Raw genomic sequence first — 20,693 nt, 5'->3', positions numbered from 1 at the left:
CAAGAAAATTCACGTGTCTTTCTTTATTGTGATGGCCTGGAAGCAAACCCAAAATATCTCTGTGGTATGCCTGTAGTAACACCACTTCCCACAGACCTACACCTTAGCCTTGCTTCCACAATTCCCTTCAGTGGCTTGGCCTCCCAGATTATCTGGTAGGTCACTCCTTTGATGCTTTACCTTTCCCTCTGGACCTTTACTTCTCCAGTTTTTGCCACAGTTTAGTAACATCTACGTCCTATAATGAATCATTTATCCTATAACTCAGGAGTTCTGCTTCCCTGTTTGACATTGACAAATATGATGACTTCAAGAACTTAAGAGTACCACAACTGCCATGTAAAATGAATGCATATTATTCAGGTAGTCAAGTTTTTTTTTCACTTGCCATGACAAAAGGGAACAATTATCTGAAGGGAGATCATCTGAAGGGAGAGATTATCATATGACATGAGTGGACTCCGTGACAATGCAAAAATCTCAACATCAGGCAGAAGAATTGGGCTTCACTCCCCATGGTATTAACTTACTCTCTTCAAACCCTCATTATTTAGTCTAAGATTTGGTTAATTATAACAATTCATAATTATCTTCATTGCATATTAAACTTAGAGTTTTTACAATGTCTAATGCTATTTGGGGAAGAAATACTTTATTTTTCTTTTTCAAATTTTCTTCTCTTTCTATCTGTAGATCATACCATAAGGCCACATACACACATATGAGCCTATGCTAGCCTTGTCAACACATTCATCCTGAATGCCAGTATCTTTTAAACATGTTTATTGGCTGTAGAAACATTTGTCATCAGGCTAGGGTGGGAATGTACAGGCATGAGCTCTACCTGACCATGTTTTTTGTTAACCTCCTAAGCTCCCTTACTTATCTTTGAAACACCTCAGAACTAGATTAGAAATTCATAGTACAGATGTAGAAATCCCTTTTGCTACCTATATCCTCTTCTTTTATTTTCCCTTGATGAGTACTGCTATAATAGTTTAAATTTTTAGCTCTCGACACCTGATTTTAATTTTCAGATTTGGAGTTTTTGTATTTGATGCTTTAGAATTTGGGGTATTCAGATTTGTTTTTGGCTCAGTATGCTTTTTTGTCTCCATATCTTCAGTTATCTTTGGAGAAAATCCCTAGTATCTCCAACGTCTGGTTATTAAGACGCACACCTATACATAGAATCTTAGCTCCAGTCTATATTGGGAAGGAGAATGTTGACATTGTCTACAGAGTACAAACTCCACATGGGTAAGGATGGTGTATATTTGCCAAGGTATTCCCAGTACCCATCACAGGTTTCTAGATCACAAAAATTCAGTAATTGTTAAAGTGATGAATTCAGAAAAATTCCATTAATTGAGCGTTTTTTCTTTCTTTTACGTGCAACTGTTTGAATGTATTCCCTTTGATATACAAAAGCCCAATAAGTTGTATGAGCTTCAAAGGCAAAGGGTATGCCTGCTTTGTTCATTGGCTTATATCCATATCCCAGCACAATGCCTGTCTGAGTATAATCACAAATACGTGGTTTCTGAGGAAACAGTCAAGGGATATGCATTAGTTTTCACTGATTATTACCTCCACAGAGACGGCTAACTATGTGGCTTGGAGGAAGCAAGGACTTGGTAATTTGGTCTGTGGAGAATCTATATTAGTCTTCCATATACTTCAGTTCCTAGAGATTGCCACATATTGAGGACACAGAAAATGATATGCTAGGGTTTGTTATAAATATTTTTACTTTATTAGATTCAAAAAATGCTTTCTAACTCTATGTGTTTGTTGGAGGACAAGACATGTACCCTGAAAAATAGTGTCTACCCTAGTTAGCACACACTGCCATACCAACAATACCAAAATTTAGTAGCTTATGAAAACAATTATTTAGTTAACTATTCTGTTGGTTGGGAAGTTGGGCTTTTTTTCAGCTAGATGAATCTTGAGATCTCATGTGTCTGGCTACTCATGTGACTATGGTCAGTTTTCAGATTGATAAGGGATCAGCTGGTCTAGGGAAGACCTCAGTTGTGACCTCTTATATAATAGATGTTTTAAGTTCAGGTGTATATGTGTAGGTTTGTTATATAGGAAAACTTGTGTCATGGGGGTTTGTTGTACAGATTATTTGGTCATCCACGTATTAAGCCTCATACCCATTAGTTATTTTTCCTAATCCTCTTACTTCTTCCACCCTCCATCCTCTAACAGGCCCTAGTGTCTGCTGATGCCCTGTATGTGTCAATGTATTTTCATCATTTAGCTCCCATTTATAAGTGAGAGCCATGTGGTATTTGGTTTTCTGTTCCTGCATTAGTTTGCTAAGGATAATGTCCTTCAGCACCATCCATATTTCTGCAAATGACATGATCTTGTTCCTTTGTGTAGCTGCATAGTATTCCATGGCGTATATGCACCACATTTTACTTATCTTGTATAACATTGATGGGCATTTAGATTGATTCCATGTCTCTGCTATTGTGACTAGTGCTGCAATCAATGACCATACGTGTTCATGTGGCTTTACAATAGAATGATTTATATGCCTTTGGATGTATACCCAGTAATGGGATTGCTGGTTCAAATGATATTTCTGGTTTTAGGTCTTTCAGCAATCACCACATTGTCCTCCACAATGATTGAACTAATTTACAGTGCATTCATTCTCTGCAACCTCCCCAGCATCTTTTATTTTTTGATTTTGTAGTAATACCTAATCTGACTGGTGTGAGATGGTATCTCACTGTGGTTTTGATTTGCATTTCTCTAATGATGAGTGATGTTGAGCTTTTTTTTCAAACCATTGTTCGATTTAAGAGGTCATGTCTTTTCCAGAAATTGGACCCCTCTTATACCTCATACAAAAATTAACTCAAGAAGAATTAAAGACTTAAAAGTAAAATCTAAAAACATCAAAACCCTAGAAAAAAAACTAGGTAATACCTTTCAAGACATAGGCATGAGTAAAGACTTCATGACTCAAACATCAAATCAATTGCAACAAAAGCCAAAGCTGACAAATGGGATCCAATTAAACTAAAGAGCTTCTCCTCAGTGAAGGAAACTATCATCAGAGTGAACAGGCAACCTACAGAATGGGAGATAAAGTTTGCAATCTACACACCTGATAAAGGTTTAATATCCAGAATTTACAAGGAAATTAAACAAATTTACAAGGAAAAAACAAACAACCCCAACAAAAAGTGAGCAAAGGATATGATCAGACAGTTCTCAAAAGAAAACATTTATGCGGCCAACAAACACATTAAAAGAAGCTCATCATCACTAATCATTAGAGAAATACAAATCAAAATCACAATGAGATACCATCTCACACCAGTTAGAATAGCAATCATTAAAAGTCAGGAAACAACAGATGCTGGAGAGGATGTGGAGAAACAGGAACACTTTTACACTGTTGATGGGAGTATAAATTAGTTCAACCATTGTAGAAGACAGTGTGGCAATTTCTGAAGGATCTAGAACCAGAAATACCATTTGACCCAGCAATCCTATTATTGGGTATATACCCAAAGGAGTATAAATCATTCTACTGTAAAGACATATGCACACGTATGTTTATGCAGCACTGTTTACAATAGCAAAGACTTGGAACCAACCCAAATGCCCATCAATGGATAAAGAAAATGTGGGACATATACACCATGGAATACTATACAGCCATTAAAAAAGAATGAGTTCATGTCTTTTGCAGGGACATTGATGACGCTGGAAAGCATCATTCTCAGCAAACTGACACAGGAACGGAAAACCAAACACCACATGCTCCCACGACTCATAAGTGGGAGTTGAACAATGAGAACACAGGGACACAGGGATGGGAACATCAAACACTGGGGCTTGTTGTGGGGTGGGGTTAAGGGGAGGGAGAGCATTAGGACAAATACCTAATACATGCAAGGCTTAAAACTTAGATTACAGGTTAATGGGTGCAGAAAACCACCATGGCACATGTATATCTGTGTAAGAAACCTGTATGTACCACACATATATCCCAGAACTTAAAGTAAAATAAAATAACATAAAATAAAAAGAGGTCACAGCTTTTCAAAGGACATGAACAGACAGTTTTCAAAAGCCGTGACATCCTAAATATAGTCCATGAGTTTCTCATCTTCCATTAGATTAGTGCAGAATGTTCAACATGATAGTAGGCTTTAAAGAGAAAAGGGGGAAGCATACAAAGTCTCTTGAATTTCAGGCTCAAATTCATGCACATTTCCTGTTGCATTCAATTGGTCAAAGCAATTTATAAAGTCAGTCAGTTTCAAGAGTGGAAAAATCAACTCGGTTGCTTAAGAGTAGAGCTTCAAAATATTGTGGCCATTTTCGCAAATTATAATAATATATTTTTAAAGTGTATTCTCTTTATAGTGAGCTAGAAATAACATATGGAAAAAATGTATAGACACAAATATATAAACACACACACACACACACACTTTTTTGTAGCTGAATGGTTACACGGTCAGTCCTTCTCCATGCTGGGAGAAAGATTAAAAATCCACTCTCCTTCCTCCTCACAGTGTTATCCAACACCTCCTACAAACCAAATCTAACACTCTTATTCCCATGCTCTTCTATATACTGAGATATCCAAATGGGCATTAGAGAAGGTTTTGGAAGAAAAATTCACTTCCTTGCCTATTACAAACTTAAAACTTATGTCTACTCAGAGAGGTAAAAGACACTCTGATGTCAAAAAGACACTTTGATGACCTACGAGCTTCCTCTCTGCCTGTGTCTGTAGCGGTGACTCTAAAACAAAGGCTTCTAAACCTTACTAATTATTAGATGCACATAGAGAATTCGAGCCACAATCCTACATACAATGAATTAAAAGCTTTGAGGTTATGGTCAAAGTATTCATAGTTTTTAGTATCATTGACAAATGAAGAAATTATGTTAAAGATAATTCAAGTTATCTGTCCAAATTCAACAAATGTCCCTGGAAGAGTTGACAATAAAATTTCAAGGATCTGGACTCCTTGCTCAATTTCTCAATTCCTTGAGTACCCACAAGGAATAAAATTCATTTTAATCACATCAGAATCTTTTAATGAAATTCCAAATAATTCTGCCACCCTATCATTGATTATATATCACGAATGTGACATGATCCATGTGAATTCCAGAATATGTTATCTAGGAGTAATCTGCCTTCCATGTATATTGATTTTGCAATTTTCAATCTTTACTATGGTTCTATATCTAAATCTATTTTCAGGAAATTTACTATGATCTGCAAAATTTAATAGACCTATGATATGACATGCTATATTTATCATTTATATGACATCTCTTAAATAGTAAAGACAAAATATTATAATTTAGGTTACTTTGGACCATTGTCAATATTGTCAGTGTCTGATAGAGCATTTCTCGCTCTCTTTTTCCCTTTCCCTCGCTGTCCTTCAAATAAAATTGCCCTTTTATTAATTTTTGCTCTACCCAAGACTGGCAGCTGATTTTGAAGTGTCAGAACATTATTTGGTTTTTTTTTTTTTTTGGATGTTACCATTTATTGCAAGAAGGATAAAATCAATGTGACATTTCCAGAACAATGATAGATGACAATAATAAGTGGTCTTTAAATGCAGAAGACTAATTTTAAAAAATGTCACCAGTGTACTATTTCAGACTTTGTCAAAGATAAAGCAGTAAAACTCATAGACGTAAAAACTAATAATATTTCACCATGTTACTTGCAGATAAAGATGCTATAGTTCCATCATTATAGGTCTATCTAAATACTGCCTTACTACTAGAATAAGTACAGTTATAATATGAAAGTCCATTGATTTGGGCCATTCAAAAAGAAAATTATGGATGTTTGGCCTGAGTGAGTGTGAGTGAGTGTGTGTGTGTGTGTGTGTATGAACACATGCATGCTTCTTTTTGGCTCTGGATGGGAGTAATTTAAACCTGTAACCACTGAAATATACTGCACACATCTTTTTTAAATCTATTTTCATCTGTATAATCCTGGGAAAACTATACACCCTCTCTTTGTTTCACAATTTTCATTTTTCAAATAAAAATATCACAAAAACCAACTCATAGGTTAAACAGAGAAGATAGACAAAAATCTTAGAACAGTGCCTGGCATATAGTAAGGACTCAATAAGTGTATGTATCATTATCATTGTTAGTAATAATGTTGTTATAAAATGGTATAACATCATCAATACTGAACTGCTCATACTAGCAGGAATTCTTACATTACCATTTTTATATTGTTGTTGTTCAAGCTTTCTAATTGTCCTTTAAATTCTTTTCATGCAGTGAGCGGTTTACATTTTACCTTGTGCTTCAGTGAAACTGGAATAAAATTATGTGCATTTTGCAAATTACTAGACTGATGGTCAAGAAGCAGTGCAGCACAAAGCCAGGAAGAGACTTTGTAGTTCTCATTGAGGATTCATTTTCAGAGAATTAATTTATAGTTTGGAGGAATGAAGTTAAAGTCACAATCTGCAATTTGCTCTATAAAGATCCACCACATTTTCAGGGGCCAAAAACCTTAGCAGGAACTTACAACAAACTTATGTCAAAAAAGAACATTCACTGTGCCAGAATGAACTGCAGGAAGGAAAAAGAACATAGAAGTAAAAGAGCAAAGAAAGAATTCCCTGCTGCTTTCCAGAGTGACAGATGATGGACACCTTGTTGACACCCAGTTACTACTTCATCAAGAGTTTCCCATCAGTATGAATTGAGGAATTTCCCATAGGATGGAGTTTCACTTTCCTTATTTTCATATGGTGAATTAATTCATTTTGCTTTCTTGCATTTTAATATGCATAAAGAAATTTTAAGTAGTGAATTATAAATTCTTTGTAATTTGTAGTTATCTGCTAACATTCATAAATTGGTTGACCCATGAAATCTTACGTTTGTGAGAAAAAGACTTCAGTTCAAATTCCAACCCTAAAACTTAGAAATTTTGTGATCTTGTGAAAGTTACTTAATATCTCTGAATTTCTAAATCCTCATCTATACAATGTCAATAACAGTACTAGTATCTTGAGGATTATATTGTCATACAAACACACACACACACATGGAGTACTTGAGATTACTCCCATGAAACAAAAGGTTCTCAATATGTCTTTGTTCCCTTCTCATTCTTTCTCCTCCTCCTCTACTCTTAGAGCATTTTGTATAGTATTTTCGAATTTACAAATCTGTCCTACAGATTAGTACTTTAATCAGTGTGTTAAAGATAAACAGAGATTGAGAAAGAACAAGGAAATGGTGTCCTAGACCACCATTGTCTTTTTCACCAATAGCATTTCTCCACACTCATCCTTGCCCTGCACCATCCCAAGACTATGCCTTCATAGAAAAAAAAATGTCTTCAGGCTAAGGCCAGAAAAAAATAAAATAAAATAAAATATAAAAAAAGCTGATGTCAAAGAATTCATTCCTAGCCAGAACTGCTGTTCTATACCCAAATGAAGCTGCCTCAGTTGAACCTCAGGAAGTAATCCTGTAACCAAAGAGAACAAGGACAACAACAACAAAAAAAAAAACAAAGACAAAAGCACATATTCTTTCTTCTTTCTTCTTTCCCTTTGACTGCATTTAGGAATCTCTGCCCGCTTTCTTACTAGTCTGGTTATGGACAAGATCTGTCGGTTCACAACAGCATGCTAAAGATAAGCAAGCCAGGCAAAGGGAAGCAGGTTTGCTGTCACCCCTACAGCAGCAAGTGGGAAGCTTCTGGGTAAGAGAAAGTCTCAACATTATTTTACCAACTTAAGTTCTGTACAGAGGTTCCAAAAACAACAACAAAAAAAAGCCAAATAATCCCCCATTGAATTCCAGTCTAATCTTTTAATGGAAATTTCACCTCTTATATTGTGACAAAATAAAACACACAATCCTTGACCCTGATTTGTTGTGAGAGGAGGAAAAATAAGCTCAGGATGGGATTATGTAGTTAAGGGAGGTGAGAAAAACAGAGACTCTTTGTGTTCCTTCTGAAAGCCAAAGATCGATTTAATTACATACCAGAGATGATATGCTCCAACCAAGACCTGCTGCCATAGTCTGGGCGTGCGCTCTGCTCCACGTTCCAGTAACTGTCAGGAAAATGAATATTCTCTATTACTTTGCTAGTGAGAAACTGTGGTTTTTGAACTAAGAGCGTTGGCATTATCTGGAAGTTAGTTGGAAATGCAGAATCTAGGACCAACTTCAGATCTACTGAATCAGACCCTCAGGCAGGATTCTGAGTTTTAACATTTTCAGGTGATTAATTTAATTATTAAAATTTGAAAACCTCTGCGCTACTCTTATGTGATTATTTTTGATAAAGTTTAAACAAATGAGAACATCCAGATGGACTCACTTAGGATTCCTTTTGGAAGCTAAAAATAGGACTAAAACCTAGACCAATGTTTCTCAAAGTGTGAGTTATTGACCAGCAACATCAGCTTCATCTGCAAGTACGTTAAATGTGCAAATTTCTTGTCCCACACCAGAGCTGCTGAATCAAAAACTCTGGGAGTGGGGCCTAACAATGTAGGGTTTAACAAGGTGTGTAAGTGATTCTGAGACATGCTAAAGTCAGAGAAACACTTCCCATAGCTGAAAATGAACCACTAGACCACCCTTAGGTCTATAACAGAAACTTTTCTGGTTTTTTTTTGCTTTATTTCACAGCAGAAAAAGCCAGGTCATGAAGGCCACCCATAATGCCCATAGAAGAGCTAATCCAAACAGCCTAGTTGAGGTTTGCTCAGAGTTCCAAGCAGCAGTGGTCCTTACCTTCCTTATTTTTCAAAAGGATCTACCCCCCAAAATAGCCCATATCTAAAATCTTCCAAAATTTAGCTTATTTAATTCTCCAACAACTGCCTAAATTCTAGGATTCTAATAATTTCTGTGACATTAAACTGTTCCCAATTTTCCTGTATGATTGTAATGGAATGGATGACGAAAAGTAGAAAAAGAGAGGGTTATTGAGAAGCCTCTTCTAAGCTTTTCATAACCATCTTTGTAGAAGCTGCCCCCGCACCCATACATTTCTGTGATTCTGCTGCACAGCCTCACATCTAGATGTGGCCAGGCATTCATAAGTACAGAAAGCAGCTACCCTTGTTTACTGCATATAATAGGTTGAATGGTGATCTCCTAAAATACATGTTCATGTTCTAATTTCCAGAACCTGATATCTTACCTTATTGCATGTTAGGAGAAGGGGTGGGCAGGGGAAAAAGTCTTTGCAAATGTAATTAAGGGTCTCAAAATGAGATCATCCTGGATTTTCTGGGTGGGTCTGAAACCCTAAATGCAATGACAAATATTCTAAAGGAAAAAGGATAGAGGGAAATTTGAGATAGCAAGAAGATGAAAAGACACAGAGACAAAGAGGAAGCAATGTGGCCATGGAGGCAAAGATTGGAGTGACATAGCCACAAGCCAAGAAATGCCTAGTATCACCAGAAGCTGAGGCAGAAGAGTCAAGAAAGACAATCCCCTCTAGAGCCTTCAGGGGAAGAGCAGCCCTGCCAACACCTTGATTTTGGATTTCTGGCTGCAAAATATATTGCTGTTGTTTTAAGTCACCCAATTCATGGTAACTTGTTACAGCATCCCTAGGAAACTTATACACTGTCTTTCTCTTCTAAGTGAGATTACTGTAGCAGCAACAGTTCAAGTGGAAATCTAGCTTTGAAAACATCCTGTAGTCATTGTATTATAACATTATAGAGGCCAGATCAAAGGACAACTGATAAAGGTGGACTGTGTGTGGTGTTTTTCACCCTCAATTCAGAGCGCTATCTCTAGGTCTAGTTTGCAGGCACCCCCTTTGACTTTGTGACTGGGTCCCTGCTACATCTCTCCAGGCATAGGTCTGACCTCAACATCCAAAGGTTGACAAGATTAACAAATCACAAATGATCATCTTTCTGGCCTGTATTTAGTAGCCTCAAAATGGTTAACATTTTCTTGTGTTTTCACTGTTGCCTTCCGTATATTTTATCAGTATATAAATTTTAATATTTTATGTTTTTTCAGTAAAAAAAAATTATGAAAGTTTATAGAACTGGGACCATAGCAGCTCAGGGTTGGTTATGAGTCTAAGCAACTCAGATTTTAATTTTTGTTTTGAAAGCACTGATTCTCGAATTTCTTGAGCCTCATGGCTTATTTTTCTAATTAAGCATCTCCAGGTATTTGGCTCCCATACTCATTGAAATAATTTTGTATACATATATGCCTCCTTCCAAACTTTCACTTTGACATCTAAAATGTTTTATCATAGTTGCAATGGATGTAGTGTTCAATCTGCTGTAGATTTTAACATTATAAAATGATATACCATTTCATTTTCGTTTTAATGCATCTAATGGAATCTCAATACCATTGAGATGCCCCCTACCATTTATTTAAAATACGTTAAAAATTCTTCAAAAGTTGGAGATTTTACAGGATTTCTCTTTTGTTTCCACTGATAAGCCCACCATATATATGTGTGTATATATTTATGTATCTATATGTATATATATGTATTTTACTTTATGTCAAATACATGCTTTTCAGCAGAAAAGTCTATTGTTGATTATTCTATCATATTTTTGTATAAATTAAAACCAATGTAGAAGCCAAAATATGATTTTAAACTTTTTACAACCATGTTTCTAAGTGCTATAAAATTTTTTGATAGTTATCACAATTAATATATATTTACAATTTAAATATATACTACAAATATTGATAAATAATTTTTATGCATTACAAGATAAATATTACTTAAAATGTACCTCCTAATGAGACAGAAGAGGCTGCTTTCCTACATAACTGTTACTTATGCATCATCATTTCTGTTATTCTTTTTATATTTGTTCAGTTTTATTCATATAATATCAAGAAACACACTATCAGTCTAAAACGACCAGACTATGAAGAGATAATTAGCAACCTCAAAATTGTAGGGGCTAATGTAAGCAAGTAAGCAAACAAATGAACAAAAATATCTATTTATCTCATACTTTGTGTACTCAATACAAGTCAGTTGTGAGCTCTGGTCTATTTCTTCTGATTTCAGAATCCAAGCTGCCTGAGAAGCTACTATCTTAAAAGCTGACAATCAGAGTGGCAGAAGGAAAAATATTACCACCAATTAAATGCTCCAGCCCCACATAAAATAGATTACTTCAACTTCCAAATCACTGGCAAGATATGCATCCTACTATGTGCTTGATGGGTGAAATTTGAAATTCTTGTTGAATGGGTAGACTGATTCTCACAGTTCATTCTTTTGGCCCCTAAATATTTGACTTACTCTCTCCTTCCCAAGCAAAATACTCTCATACCTTGCCTAAAGCAGAATATCTGAAATTCTAATCATTAGGTTTTGGGTTGTTAAGAGGTGTGACTTTCTTTTAAAATGGAAAAAGGTCTGATTGTGAAAGAGAAAATAGGAAAGGAGAAACTGAATGAGTCTTCAATTGCAGCAGCTTGGTTGTTTGGAATTTGAAGATTTGGCTATTGATTTCCTTAAAATTCTCCATACCCAGGCACCCTAGAGATAGTCCTTGTGTAGTTATAGGGTAGACATAACAATTTTGATGGACACTGGTTCTAGCCAACAGAGAGGGAAAAAATGACATGTTAGTTTAGAAAGTTCCAGATGATATTTGTTTTTAATAATAAAGGAATCAAATTTTAGAATAATTAAATACTTTTTGGAAAAACTTGTGATTTATTATCTATAAAACTGACATACCAAAAAGTAAGATTATCATATTGTGTGTGTGTGTTTGTGTGTGTGTATGAGAGAGAGAGATAGATGAGAGAGAAGGAGAGAGAGACCTGCAAAGACTGAGAAAAGGAGATAGGTAGATGATAGATAGATAGACAGATGATTGACAGATAGATAAAGTTTGGTGGTGTAATTCATAATTCTACGTCTTTTTTTTTTTTTTTTTAAGCAAAATGACTTTGTTTCACAACGGCATCATGGTTCCAAAGGTGAACAACTGAACATAAAAACCATCAGCAATCATAAGATCATGTGTTATTTTATGATAAGATGCTACAAGTTTATCATCATGATACAAGGCAAACTTCTTCCCCAGATCTTTATTTATATGATTGGTAGAGTGGGAAAAAGTGGAATTTTAAGCCTTCTCTTGAATTATTTGTTTTTTTATCAGCAAGTATTATGGGTAAGCATGTACATAGCTTTGTCAATTCCTCCATTTTCTCCCTGCATTATTGGGAAAATATCACGTGCCTACAGATCAAGCTTAGGGCAATGACTTACAGCCATGATATAAAACATCCATAATTGTTTCCTTGAGAGTTTCAAGACCCTAGCTTTCAAGGTCATCTATTATCTGCACTTTGCCATCTGACCATTTATCTAGTGCACTGGGATTGTCACTTCAAAGAACTGACCTTGCATTTTGATGATACAACTGCATATGAAAAAGTAGAGAATTTTCCTTTAAGGATTAGTAAATTGCAGGAGTAGAAATGAAGGAAAACTAATAATTGCTTCCCAAAATGTTATTTATTTATATTTAAGTTATTTAAGTTTCCATAGCTCAAATTTTAAAACGAACTGACAAGGTTTGACAGATGCAAAACTGCTAGAAACTTTTATTAGTAGGTAAAGATGAATCATTTTTCTTCTTGTTCCAGGAAAATACTCACCCCATAGGGGGAAAACTGAGCTCATTTCAACCTAAAAAAATCAATGGTCTAAAAAGAAAAAGCAAAAGAAGAAGAAGTAAGAAAAATTCAATGTGCCGTATTTCATACAGGAAAATGATATCACTGATATATTGTCAATAAGACATGTTCTTGGAACCTCTTTCTTTGAGGGAGAAAGTTTTCACTAAATTACCCACAGTTACTCATTTGACTATTTTTTTTTCAAAAAGTCATTCTTGATCTGGCCACATTTTTCTCTATGCAAATTAAATAATTTAGCCTCATAAACTCCACTTTCTAATCCACTGATCATCCAAGACTCACTAAATGCTTCACCTTCTCCATGTTACCCTACATGGATATAAAGTCCACTGAACTCTTGTATAGTCACACTCTGTCATCTAATATGCAGCACAATCTTAATAATCTCATTTTATTTACTAACTGATAGTATGTTCTCTAAAACAAAGTGTGAAAAACATCTCAATTTTTTTGATTGTCCATGGATACTCAATATTGCCACAGGAACCCAAGACAATAGAGCCCAGAAAACATCCCAAGAAAAGCAGCATGATTTTTTTTCCGAGCAAGTGTCCTAAACTCCAAAATGGTTTTCTACCCAATCAGTTTGGAGTAAAAACAAGATTATGATGTGTCATCAAAGCAGATTTAGTGACATACTTGATTTGCTAAATTGTCTTTAAGAAAGTGGAACATGTTCCAAAAAACTCTCCTTATGAAGCATTTCAACGTCTGGCTCTTTCCATCTTCACCCCTTGAATCATCACCTTGTAGGGAGTACACCAAATATAGATGTTTTTATTTAATAATCTTTTCCTACAGTTTATTTATTTCATATGAAAGCATTCATCCAAATCTGAAATCATATGTTTCTATCTTTGCTTAGTCTTTTGTTGAGGAAAATCCTTAAGACCAGGGACCAGGTCTGTTTTATTTGCAATTGTATATCTACTAATTTAGCACCTAATGTATTATACCATTACAATGCAGATGTGGTAAATAAGTGAATATAAAAACTGAACCCTTGACATATATTAAAGTTTCTCTAACTTACTGAGTTCTCTCTAGAACTTTTGGTGAACTTGTGCTATGCTTCCATATTACATCATTTCACTTCCGGTAAATTGGCTAGTTAGGGGCCTGTGTTGTATTATAATTCTCTCTGTTCCTCTCAAAAAGTGATCAGGATGGGTATCAGATGAAGCTTCATGAAATAATAAGAAATAACTATATTATTGTTTCTATTTACCTAACTGGAGTTTTTGAGAAAAGCATCTTACATTAGTAATTTGAATTTTTTTGTCAATGTTGCTTACAGAAGCCATATTTCTTGGTCTTCACGATATAAAGGTATGTACACCAGAATAAATTGAGAAGATATCTATTATACACACATGTTTATCCAAACAAGATCCTGAATTCAGATATTCAGGAGAATAATTTGGTCCCGTGTATATTGAAAAAGCACCTAAAATAATTCTGATAGGCACTATCAGACAAAGAGAACTGCAATGAATATTCAAACAATTTATTTTATTTCTTATTTTTAAAAATATGTTATTTAAAAAAATTTTTATGGGCACACAGTAAGTGTATATACTTATGGGGTACATAAGATATTTTGATACAGGCATGCCATGCAAAGTGAGCACGTCACGGAGAATGGGGTATCCATCTCCTCAAACATTTATCCTTTGAGTTACAAATAATCCAATTACATTTTCAAAAATATACAGTTAAGTTATTATTGATTATAGTCACCCTATTGTGCTATCATCTAGTAGGTCTTATTAATTCTTTCTGTACCCATTAATATTTCCCGTTTTAAATCACACCCAGATATATTGCTCAACACAATTCATTTAATTCGTCTTTCAAATGAATAGAGGTTTTTAAATTTTATTTTGGTGTTTGCTGTTTGCAGCGAGGGTCTTTGTTTTTATTTACCAATAGCTCTTGGGGATTTGCTTATTCTCTTTATTTCAAATAATATCTATTTTTATCTTCATTGATTTTTTCCCTATCCCACACTTTAGGTTTATTTTGTTATTCTTTTTTTTTAAATTGAATAAGTGCATATATTTTAATTTTTCCTCTGTCTTGTACATATGCTCATTTCTTTTTAAAAAAAAACTGTACTTAAAATTATAAATATTTCTTCAAATATTGCTTTTACAAAATAAAATAGGTATTTAATATGTATTTTGATTTTGTTGCAAATAGTTATTTTTACTTTTTATCTTTTATTTTCAGACTTTTAATTTTACCTTTCTTTTTCAGTTATAATTCAATTGTACTGAATAAAGCATATCAAAATCTTTGTAATTTATTGAGATTCCCTTTATGGCCTAATTCCATTTTATTTAAGTTTCATGTTTTTGTTGGAAACAATGTATATATTCACTTTGTTTTTTGAAATTTCTACCATATACTTACTCTGGATCTACTTTATTTATTTGTCTCTAATTTTATTATATAGATTTTTAGATTTTTCTTAGTAGTTCAGGTTTTTGCTTTTTATTTCTCAAAATTATTTTGTTAGATTATGAAAGAGTCTTGAGTTTAATGTTATTTATGGGTTGAAGTTTAATGGATATCAACTACCCATTTCTACTCTTCTCACATAAATTATATTTTGCTTTGTAGTAATATTGCAGTTCAGAGCTTCACTTTTAATAACAGACTTTATGGCTTTTTATTTTCTTCCTACTATCCGATATCCTACTCACCACCTGTGCTGATTTAATCTAAAAATGAATTCTATGTAGTTCTTCTTCTTTCTTTTGCAGTTACAACAAATAACAACAAACAGGGGAAAACACAATGCAAATTTATTATCTCATAGTGTTGTTAGTCCAAAGTCCAGGGGGCTCAGTGGTGCACTCTGTTTAGAGGCTGATGAGGCCAATCTCAAGGTGCTGGCTGGCCTTGATGGAGGCTCTGGGAAAGCAACCACTCTAGTCTCATTTAGCTTTTCAGAACTCAGTTTCATGTGGTGTTAGGATTTGGGTCCCTGTTTCTTTGATAGCTGTCACCCATGGATCGTTTTCAGTCTCTAGAGGTTGTACACTTTACCTGGCTGATGAGCTCCTTCATCTTCAAAACTACCAATGTGGGTGAAATTCTTTCACACTTTGCATCTTTCTGACTTCTACCTCTGCTCCTCTCTCCTGCCTCCAGCTGGAGAAGTATCTATGCTTTCAGGACTCATGTGATTAGTTTAGACCTACATTAAATGCACTAGCAAAGTCTCTACTGAGTCTAACTTAACATACTCACAGGTTCCAGTGACTAGGACATACATACCTTTAAGGGACCTACCGAAATCCTTAACCTTAAAACCATATAGATTCATCAAAAAACTTATAATTGTATTACTCCAATATATATCCTCTCATGTGTCTCAGAATTCCAATGACTCAGGAAGCTAACCAATTATAAACACCCACAAAATCTAGAAGTCAGGACCAATTGTGGCATAAGCTATGTGCCAATTCTTTTAAACAATATCATTTTCAAAATAAAATCACTTTTCCTATAACCCAAGATAACATAAAAGTTAGGCCAATAGTGCTTGATTTAACTGACATAAATAATTGGAAAAAAAAAAAGAGAGAAAATAATAGAAAAAGAATGGCTTCATATTTTCACCTTTTCAGTGCTTGTGAAAAGTTTGTATAAATTTTAAAATCAGATAAGGCAACACTCCCATCCAAAGGTTATATTTTCTATTTCAGTTGTGATTGGGGACAGTTTTCATGGAACTGTCTAACAAATTGTTGTTATATAGAGATGTTATATTTATTTCATGAAGAGGCAACCTACATATTTATTTGTTCAAATGAAGATTTTTATTATTTTAGTGTTTTCAGTATAATATCATATAATCTGAAAACAATAATATGCATCAACTCCTCACTCTCTATTATTTTATAATGTAATTGCATTGGATGTGCCTAAAAATGTCATACAAAGTGTTTTAAGCAGATATTTTCTTGTTCTTATGGTTTGAGCAGATTTTATATTATTCTTAGAGTTTTGGGGAGATATATGTAAATTTTATCAAATGCCTTAGGAACCTCTTGAGAAGATAGTTATTTTTTCCTCTTAAGCATATTAAAATTGATAAATTCTACTAATAGAGATCTCTTTTGCTTATTGGAATTAAAGTATCTTTGTTCGTTGTATATCATCTAGGGAGATTAATTCATTTGGCAATATTTTATTTAGGATTCCTACATCTATTCTGGAGGCTTCTTTTTTAACTTGTATCTTTGCAGAATTTGCTGTCACTGTATCCAACTCATTTGCTAACGAAATTTGCTTAATTTAAAGGATATATGTGTTTCCTACTTATTCCATGCCCTTGTAAAGTTTGAATTACATGAAAATTATATATTATTTTAAAAGCCTTCATAATTCAAAGGTGTGGCCCTCTGAAATCATCTGGATTTCAGTCTGGAGACTTTATCTGGAGAAAGAGCTTGTACCTTAAATAATCCTCTTCGTCCATGGCTAACATAATATTAGGATGTTTCCTAGTTCATTTTGTTTTATTATGACAGAATACTACAGGCTGGGTAATTTAAAATAAATGTATATATTTTTTAGCTCACTCTTCTGGAGAATGGGAAGTCTAAGGGAATGGTGTTGGCTTCTGCTGGACATTTGGTGCAAAACTTCTTATGTCATACATGTCAAAAGGAATTACATGGTGAGACAGCATGTGAGAGAGAACGAGAGGGTTGAGCTCATTTTCACAAGAGTAATTAACTCTCTCAATAACGACATTAATCTATTCAGGAAAGCAGAGCCATCTGGACCTAATTGCCCCTAAAAGGTCCCATCTCACCAGATGTGGTGGCTCACGCCTGTAATCCCAGCACTTTGGGAGGCCGAGGCAGGCAGATCACAACGTCAGGAGTCCAAGACCAGGCTGACCAACATATTGAAACTCCGTCTCTAATAAAAATACAGAAATTAGCCGGGTGTGTTGGTGAGCACCTGTAATCTACTCAGGAGGTTGAGGGAGGACAATTGCTTGAACCCAGAAGGTGGAGGTTGCAGTGAGCTGAGATCACACCACTGCACTCCAGCCTGGGCAACACAGCAAGACTCTGTCTCAAAAAAAAAAAAAAAAAAAGATCCCATCTCTCAATAGTGTTGCATTTGGGATTAAGTTCTCAACACGTAAACTTTGGGGGACACATTTAAACCATAGTAATATATCATATTTCTTGAATTTTATTGAACCTGAGTTACCATCAATGGCAAAACACATCATTACTATATCAATTTTGTAAGAAAAAAAAGATACTGTCAGTTAATCAATGACACATTTTACATTTTTTAAAAATTTCTTATAATGTTATTGTCCATTTAGTGGAAGTTTTTTTCTACTTATGCAGATGTATATCCTATATCTTTTGTGCATGTAAAAATGTAAATAAATGAATTTCATAATTTCTAAAATATTTTCATATTCATAATCTTTTTTGAATACCTTTTGACCCTGAAACATCTATGCATTTATTTTAATCATATAATATTATCTTCTGGGTGCCTAAGAATATTAATAAATGCAGTGTTTCTTTACCAAGGTGCTTTCCTGTTGTCAGTAGGGTTTTTTTCCCAAATGATTGACAAACATTCTGATACTTTTGTTTCTGGATTTTATTTAATCTTCCAAGAGGTGTCAATGAAAAGTTTTTAGAGAACAACCAAGACACACAATTCTTTCTCAAACTTGCTCAGTTGGCTGAATAATAAAAGTAGACAGTGAAGTATTTCAATCACGCCTCTAGGAATAACAGGTAAGTTTGCTCAAGCAGAAGGTAATGACAACTATTACAATTATTATTAGGCTTATACCAAACAAACTGATTACAAGATACATCTTGATGGTAAAGATATTAAAATTTGAACATAAGTGCATCTTAGGATTGCTTAAATGCAGTTATTTTGTTTTCTTTAAAATCATGCATTTTCTTGAGATCATCAAATACTTTGTCATATTGTTTTCAATGAATGTTAAATTTGTGAATTTTCTAATTATCTTTGTTCATCTCTTCTTTTAAGTTTCCATTGTTCTTATTTGAATTTTACGTGTTTTTTTCTTTTTATTTATTTATTTTTTAAATTATACTTTAAGTTCTAGGTACATGTGCACAACGTGCAGGTTTGTTACATATGTATACATGTGCCATGTTGGTATGCTGCACCCATTAACTCGTCATTTACATTAGGTATACCTTCTAATGCTATCCCTCCCCCTTTCCCCCACCCTACGACAGGCCCGGGTGTGTGATGTTCCCTTTCCTGTGTTCAAGCGTTCTCATTGTTCAATTCCCACCTATGAGTGAGAACACGCGGTGTTTGGTTTTCTGTTCTTGCGATAGTTTGCTGAGAATGATGGCTGCATTGACCCAGCCATCCCATTACTGGGTATATACCCAAAGGATTATAAATCATGCTGCTATAAAGATACATGCACACGTATGTTTATTGTGTCACTATTCACAATAGCAAAGACTTGGAACCAACTCAAATGCCCATCAATTATGTGTTTTTTCTAAGATAAACAGATTTATTTTTTAAGTGATTGTTTCAGAAACCTAATTTTGGACTTAGTTTTCAGTTTGATAGTTTGTTTTTGTTTCTGCTTTTTGGTAATTCATTGACTTCTGCCTTTTTACATTAATTTACTCCTCCTGTGTCCTTAGGTTGTTTCTGATGATTTTTACAGCTACTTGATTTAAACAATTTAAAAACTTATTTTGTATTATTTAATAAAAACATTAAAAGCTACATATTTTAACTTTTTTAACTTTCTAGTTTGATGAAAATTTGTTTATGTTTATTCATAATTATATCAGTATTTGAAAAAACTCTGTGGTGCAAATTATCCTTTAGGTACGTAATTTCATGTTTTAGTATGTTTAATTTACCATGTTTGGGGAATTATCGTCTTCTCCTTCAACCATGATGTCAAGTTATTATATGGTGAAGTAAGAGAGAACTCTGTCTTCTGTGACTTTGGATGAATTATTCAATCTCTTTAATACCTTTTTTAAGGTAAAATTGATACTAATAAAAAATATTAAATAGCATGATGCACAAAAATTGCTCTATAAACAATAGCAATTGTTATTTTCTGACTTTGTTATATGTGGAAGATATTCACTCCTGCTTTCTAGCTCTGATACTGTGTTTCTCTTTACTATATAGCTATTTGATAATTTGATTAGGGATATTAGATGTATATAAAAGGGAGAAAGTTGAAATTTGTAGTTTAGTTTGTCATTTAGAACAAACTAAATAGAAAACTTGCTTACATATTTTGAGGACATAAATATAGCTTATTGCCTAGTGTTTTTACTCAGATTCTTTCTCCTCTTCCTCCCAACTTTATCTACACTGTTAAAATGTGGAAACATATATTAAAGTTCACTTGTTAGTCTCTGCTGTGCTTGGATAGAGTTGGTGATGTAGCAGGTACTCAATGAATGTGTATTGATGGTCAAAGCAGTTAAAACAGTAACTTTCTTCCTCAGCACTCATACTCTGGTTGAGTCTCAACCTAAATGAATAGTGCAGTAGAATCATTGCCTTCTCAGGCCTGTTTCTAGGAGGCATGTGAAATATCTCTGAGTTTCAACCCTGTTCCCAGCAGACAAGTATATACATCACAAAACACATTCACATGCCCTTCTAGTTGTCAGTCTATACAGAGGATCTAAGAATGGCATAGGCCCCAAAGGCAAAACTATCTTCTCATTTTCAGTGGCAACTAGGGCTAAGGTTGAAGTAGACTAACAGAGGTGGTACAGGGCCAGTGCAATTGTCTTCTGGAGAAAAAGAAATTCATTTTCAAGACTTGTCAATCACCCTCATGAAAGCTATATCTACCCTTCTTAAAAGAAAACAATATCAAACTAGGTGATTTTCAGATATTTGGTTTTAGAATGACC

This window comes from Piliocolobus tephrosceles, chromosome 18, assembly GCF_002776525.5.
Source record: "Piliocolobus tephrosceles isolate RC106 chromosome 18, ASM277652v3, whole genome shotgun sequence".
In the NCBI taxonomy this organism is placed as follows: Eukaryota; Metazoa; Chordata; class Mammalia; order Primates; family Cercopithecidae; genus Piliocolobus; species Piliocolobus tephrosceles.
The sequence above is the reverse complement of the archived record's forward strand: the minus strand, read 5'-3'. Positions refer to the sequence as shown.